Source organism: Haplochromis burtoni, unplaced genomic scaffold (assembly GCF_018398535.1).
Source record: "Haplochromis burtoni strain Fernald_Lab_line unplaced genomic scaffold, NCSU_Asbu1 Contig_16, whole genome shotgun sequence".
Taxonomy (NCBI): Eukaryota; Metazoa; Chordata; class Actinopteri; order Cichliformes; family Cichlidae; genus Haplochromis; species Haplochromis burtoni.
The window spans coordinates 785298-792669 of NW_024582377.1; the positions used below are offsets into that span (position 1 = coordinate 785298).

The window sequence follows — 7372 nt, forward strand, 5'->3', positions numbered from 1 at the left end:
CGGTCAAATGCCATCAACTGTTGCACTTCACTTGCCTGCCAATCAAATACATTTTTCCAAGCTGTTGGAGTCTTCCAGTCCTGCAGCCAACCAACCATGCCAAGGCAGGTGTCTATCTCACTGGACACGAGCCCATGTGGGCTCTTGAAATGCAACATTTTCCTTCTAAAATCAGAAGAGGTCCCCAAGTTTGCTGTTTTTGATTGTTGGCATTGAAAATGCTGCCTGTGGAGGACATTTTTACAAATTCCCAATTTAAAACATTAGATTAAAAAAAGTAAGTTGCATTACATCAGTGTAACTTTGATTAGATGCAGGTATGGTAATACTGTAAAGTCAGCATGGCATGTAGTCTACAAGACTGTGGAGCTCTCCTTCTGCTGCTTTTTTTAATCTAAATAAAAAAAATGTGTTTTACTTACCAAAATACACTGTCTGCATCCTTCAAGTTTAGCAAAATTGTTAAACACAAGCGGCCTTCCTCTTCACTGCCTTTGTTGCCGTGCGGCTGCTGCCAACTGCATGTTGGAGGCTGGGCATGTGTATCCTTATGTAAGTGCACAAACTGATACAGAGCATGACGCCAAGGAGAAGAGTCACTTTCACCTATACATAAAGCAAATACGCATCCAAGTCATGGTCATTTTTTTTGCTCAAAATCAGCAAAAATGTTGACAAATCAACCAACTAGGCATCTTTTGCAAGGTTCGAGATGTCTCAGTCATTTTGCTAATCCCTTGTAGCTGTGAAACAACTAGTCAGCCACTTGCCAGACGAGTTATTCTGAGACAGGTTTTTTTTCCCCCTCCCCTTCCACACAATGAAATATGAATAGAAGTGGTGGGGATAGTTGGCAGCTGTCAACAAATTCCACAGCTTCCCGCCACCATCGATCAATCAGTCCCATATCTGAAGCACAACTGTGCTAACCCGTTGGCTAGAACTGACATTAATCCTAAACCTTCCAGTCAGCGCGAGGGAATAACAGGATATAAGGTGGTGGGAGCGAATGCTGATACAGGCACTAAAGAGGAAAGGTGCCAATGCTAATGAGTGTATCTGTGGCTCTTTAACGAGCCCGATTTGATGTCCTAATTTACAATGAGCTGTGTCTCAGGGGCGCAGGATAATGAGCAGGACCGGGATTCCCAAGGCAGAGGCTTGTGTAACCCATCTCATGCAGGGGACAGTCACTCCCACAGAGTGTGAGTAAGAGACAGACAGTAGCACAGAGAGCAGGAAGGACATATTCCATGTCTGTAGGAGAGAGGAGGGTGTGAGAGAGGTGGGTGCATGTCATCCCTGCCTGATATGATTGTTTGTACACACCAATCATTGAATCGCTGCGTCCAAGTGAGAAAAGCTTGTGTTCTCCGTGACAAACTGACCTCGGGCAACAAGAGCACTCACAGAAAGAGGAAATGGAGAAGGAAAGCATGGCGGGTGGGGGAGAAGCAGCGGGTTTGGAGAACAGATACCAAATATTGTAGACTGTGATAAAACAATACTCTATTTTCTCACTTTCCTTTCTGTGCTTAAATTACACAAAATTTTGCATTGAAATTTTTATACTGAGCAGCCCTGGGAAAAAATGGTAAATGGCCTGTATTTATATAGCGCTTTACTATATAAAAAAGAAGAAAAAGTCTGATTCTAGTGCACTCTGAAGCAAATTAACAAATGTGGAGCTCAGTGACCTCAGTGCAGAGACCATGCACACACAGTATGCAGTGTGCCCTACCACCCCCACCTCTTACTGCTGCGTCTGCATGGCTGCATTAGTCAAGCTCTGATGGGTTTTTCCGCCATGAGAAGCAGAGCATGACATGCGCTCAACAATGGCAGGCAGATGACGAGCCAGCTCCATTTGATGATGGCCTCTGTCGCAGCGGCCGCTTTTTTTGATGTGGAGGAATACAAGGGCAGCGTGATTCATTATGGGTGCACAGGTGGCCCGAGATCTAATGAGTCACATTTTGTGCAGTTCAAACGGCTCTCCAAGAGGAATGCACATGCTTAAAAACAAGCGCGTATCAGAGCTCTCGTTGCCACTTTTGCTGCAGAGGTATCAGCTGCTTTTCCTCACGTCGGGAGGACAGATTTCATTCTACAAATTTAAAAGGAGCACCACAATAAGCTTCTGCAACCCTACCAATAACCTGCAGTGTCTATTGCTGATATTTGGATTATACATCTGCTCCTAGTTTCTAGTTAAACCTTTAAACCTCCCAGCATTAAATTCTGCTTAAAAACATTTTAAAAATACAATCACTGAATAAACACGGTTTTTAATCAATCAGATTTCAGAGAACTGTGCATCACAGCTTTAAGTGTTTCTGCTGGCCTCTCTAATCAGTCTTGGTTATTAACACTGCCCCCCTCTGGCTAGTTGGCACTCTGATTAGGACATTGTTTTGCATTGTACTGTACTTTCTAAAGGATCTAATTTATCTATGGCACTGGAAAAGTCTAGAAATTAGAAATCATATTCTGTCTTTCTCATAACAATCATTTAGACAAAATATTAATAGTTCTTCCTTCTATGGATATTATTTGGGAAGCATGTTCTACCTTGTTTAAGCATGCTAGTCAATTCATCACAGGAGCCACAACAATCCAAATTGTGCCTGATCTATTAACTGCTTGCCACTGAGCACCATTTGAACGTTTGACCTTCTAGCGCAGCTCCTGACATTATGTTGACATTTAAAGTAATCCCTCCCGCGGTTCTTAATCCCAGTTGTCGTGGACTGGCCTGGCCATTCTCTGAGATCAAGCCCCTTATAGTACATGCTGCTCTCACCACACCCCGGCAGAAAAGGCGTTGAGAAAGGAACAACTTTGACACTGCCAGTCTGCGACATCCTTGTGCTTCGGAGATCACAGCTCAAAGCATGTAGCAATACACAAACTGAGGCATTAAGTTGAATGTACACTGTCATTACACTTTGACAGAGCTAAGGATTAGATTTTCCTAAAATAAATAAATACCAGGCAATATTCAGAGAATCCAGATTAACAACACATACAGCTGTTGTGAAGGCATCTCACATCTGGATGAGGAAAACACTGGGTTTCATGGACACACAGAAAAAAGAAATAAAATGATGAACTCATCTGATTTTCTTTTATTAAGCATGTTGTTCCCGATTTTTCCTGTAACCCTTCACTTTCACAGCTGAGACACCTTTTAATAAAATGTTTGGCGTTACATAATCTAACTGCAGAGAACGTGTCATTCGGACAACAGGCCCCGACAGATAAAAGTGATTAAATGAGAGGTACAAGATGACAACCCATTTATTTAGTAATACATTCTGCAAACTAGAAATTTTATTCAAACTTCAAAGGCTAAAAAATGAAAGAAAGGAGGGAGGGAGATAGGTTGGGGGGGCAGAGAAAATTTGAGTAGCAGGGAGAAAAATGCATCTATTCACAAGCAAGGAATGCAATTTGTTCAATCGACAACACAAATAGAACAATTTAGTTCAGGGAGCAAAGCTTTTTTTTTCTTTTCTTTTTTTTTTTAAACACATTTCTTTTTTTTCCCGCCATTCCTTTGGAGCTAGAACATAATACAAAATATACAGTTATTGAACTTTGTAAAATCACTCACAGAGGCCTCTGAGAAGCATTTGAATCAACACTGACAATACTTAACTACAGCACTCTAAAGCTATTCTTGAATGTAATCATAAATAGAGCAGACATTAATGTATGTATGCACATTTTGAATGCTTACGAGGTTACCATGTTAAAACACTTGCATTTGTTGAAAGTATGACATCATCTGCAGTGGAAATTAAATAAGCTTTCATGACACAGATTTGATACAGTAACATGGAGAGAAGAAAAACCAAACAAACCCGCAAAGGTTGAAAAGTTCTAACTGGTGACAACCTGGCAAAGTCACTTTGCTGATAGCTTAAGTACCTTAAAATGGACAGATTTCATTTTCTGAGAGTGTAATGTTAGCAGCATTACTCCTCCTCGTAGTGTTTTGTTGGACAAGTACTTTAGGGGGGGCAATGTGAGTTTGGGTAAGGCAAATCGGTGAGCTTATTTATGAGCTGAGAAAAAAAAAAAAAAGAAAGAAAGAGAGGAAAAAAAAGGTCAAAGCGAGGCTCAGCACGTCCTGTAAGGGGACGAATAAACCACCACGACTAAGGGTCACACAGTAAACCCCACAACTGAGGTACATAAATATGCACAAGAGGGCGCAAGCTTTTAAAATCTCTTCAGCTTCTGCCAGGTAATCCTCTGTACAAGAATATACAGGATGCATTCCAGGCAACCAAAGTAACTCTGTAAATAGCTCTATAATCTTTTTTTTTTTTTTTTTTTTTTTTTTTTAAATACAATAACAATTTTCTGAAAAGAAGAAAACAAAAGCTGATTATATAGAGGATCAGTGCATATGACTCGTCATGTATAGTCACACTTATTTTCTCACACACCTCACATGTTTAAAACCCTGAACTCAATACAATTACAGATTTGAGCTAAGTGAGCATCACACAAGTGCACGAGAAGCTGAAATTACACGGGTGAGTGTTTGAGGGCATTGGCTGGGGTTGAGGGGGAGCTTTACAGGACAAGGCCGATAGTGTTCCTACTTACTAAAACAGGTTGTCTTTTCCAGTAGTTTCTTCAATCGTTACTCTTATTTGTTAACATCAGCACAATTCAGGCAAATACTGTACATGAGTATAACCTTATCCCAATCAAACAGACCAGTGTTAAAGTAATGGGCTCTAGGGAAAAAACAATAAGGAAAGGCTCTAATTAAAAGTAACTGCTGAACTAAAGACAAAAACACTTACTATTGAGATCACGAGGTATTTAAGGTAATGGAAAAATAAAAAACAATATATGTTTGGAATAATTTTTGTTCAGGTTTTGGGAGAAATAACAGGGGTGCAATGGAAATTTGCAATCACTGAAAACATGCACATGAGGACAAATTATAGACAGGCCACTCTTAGTATCTCACAACATTTCAGCTACAGCTATTCTGAATATTGCATTTCTACTGTAGGAAGTGGATAACAAGCAAAATTTAAGGGCCACGACATTAGCTTTAAATTATTCATGTGAAAACACAGGGGCATGAGTTTTGTCAACTGTCTAAACATACAAAGAAAAATGTTTGTTCATCGCTAGGCTTGAAGAGAAAATTACCAAAGTTAGAAATACCTACCAGGATTGCAACAAGCAGTTGGGTGCTGACAGTTGTTAGGTAAGAGACACTTAGTGCACTTAAAAAAAAAAATACAAGCTATGCAGAGCAAAATAAATAGCTTACAGATTAAATATGAACTGCTCCACACACAAAAAATAATAAAAAAAAAATCAAATCCACTGAATAAATTGAAGTATTTTCAACTGAGTACAGCAGGTTTACAAGTATTACGGTATCATACTAGCAGAAATACAACTCTTAATTTTAAAACCAAAAAGATGGAAATGAAACATTTTTACTCTGCTGTTTGTCTTTTGTTGCAACTTGATTTTAATAAAGGGAAAGAACATTCAGTGAAACCACATCTTCATGCAAACACACAGATTTCCTACTTGAGTTAGCTGCCACTTCAGCAAATCTTTTGATGGTTGTCATACTTTTGTAGGATTACTGGTTAAAGGTACACTATGGAGTCTCTCAGTAAACGTACATTCAACACGTCTTAGCAAATTCATTTTTGCTTTAAGGCCTATCAAACTTTTTCATAAAATCATATTTTCCTAGGCTTCATTCCCTAAAATCATCATCTGGTTTTGGAGTATTTTAATGGTTCTTTGGCACTCTAAAAGGCCCTTCACATGTGCGACAGCATCACACCTGCACTCGGATATTGTTGTTTGCACGATTCCCTACGCGACAGGCAAAATGCAGCGAAGGAAAACTTGCCTGTTCCACACGATAAAAACAAAACACAAAAAAAAACCCCTGCAGAATTACAGGGTGTGCAGCGATCAGCGAAACACAAATTTCAGGCCATTCACTTGGCCACAAGCATAAACGAATGCAAATTTCTATGTGAAAGGGCCATTATGTCACATTACTATGACACCACTTGTTGATATACAAATTACTGCCCCCTGCAGTCAGCAAAAGTGCATTTCACATCACCTCAAGGACATTTCTTGCACATTTTTTCCCTCTAAAGTGTGCACTTGCAGTGCGAGGACCTGCTTATAGATTTCTTTTCAACCAATGATCATAAACTCCACAGAGCACCTTTAAAAAGCAACCAACCAAAACTAAGAAAAATAAACTACAGTTAGTCCAATAAGTAAATATTTATAGCTAGTTTTACTTGTGAAGCGGGCTTTGTAAAACCTCGGGGTTCTTTGGCACTATTTGCCACATTAAGCACATTAGAAAGTAGCTTAGGATTATTATCAAAGTTAGTCTTTTTTCCCCCTCTTAATGATTAGCCAAATCTAAATGAACTGAAATGGTTAGGATTGTCATTATGATAAATCAAGGAGTATACATTTAGTACATAATTACTTTGTATTTCATATATTTGGAACCATTCAGTATTAATCACAGGAACACCAAATGGATTAAATGGAAAACTTGGTCAAACACAAACATTTAACCAACCACCTGAAGACAAACAAGATAAGAAGAAAAAAAAATACCTAGCTCAAGCAACATGATTTATTCCTTAAAAATTTAAGCTGAAAATATATACACACATACATAGGTTTCCAACAATGCAACACACACACACACAAAATGCCAGAAAATAAATTTGAAATAAAACTATTTCTCTTCGAGAAATATATCAACTATGTGTGTTAAATACAGATTTATTCAGCGACTATCTTTACAGGGGAGTGGGGCGAGGGTGTTAACCCACAGATCTAACACAATAGCAGCAAACTGTATTGTGCTGTGCCTTGCAGTGTCGTGGTGAGAGTTTTTAACTGGAGAAGAAACTAATGGGAATAAAAAAGGTGCCGCACAACAAGAAAGCTTCGTTAGCAGATTTCTTCTTGTTCTGAATGCCCAAAAGAAAGCCTCGTAAGTTTTAGAGCCAGCAGTTTCTTCTATTTTCAAATTGCCAATGCAAAATTTTGTTCAGTGCTTAAACTGTTCACAACAAACAGATCTTAATCAGATGTAAAATGAAGAAGCTCAAACATATTTGCAACACATACAAAAACTGCATCTAATGGGGGGCTTGGCATAGCCTGACTAAAGCTGAAGGTGTAATTTAAAAAGAAAAGAAGCAAATATGGCACCCACAGTGGTCACTGGTATTCATCTACATTTACAAATTGATATTTAAATATGACACGATGGGATGTGTAAACCTGAATAACCTCCAAACATTTCAACTGAATTACTAGTTTCATCTCA

General features: G+C 38.9%; 1 protein-coding gene across 1 annotated transcript in view; it reads right to left on the reverse strand.

Moving 5' to 3' along the window:
- Nucleotides 1-3282: 3282 nt before the first annotated feature.
- ppm1aa (protein phosphatase, Mg2+/Mn2+ dependent, 1Aa) overlaps nucleotides 3283-7372 on the reverse strand; it is a gene marked incomplete in the record, with an annotated part of 17237 nt that continues 13147 nt past the window's right edge. Inside the window, 1 exon segment of the mRNA XM_005916664.3 lies at nucleotides 3283-7372.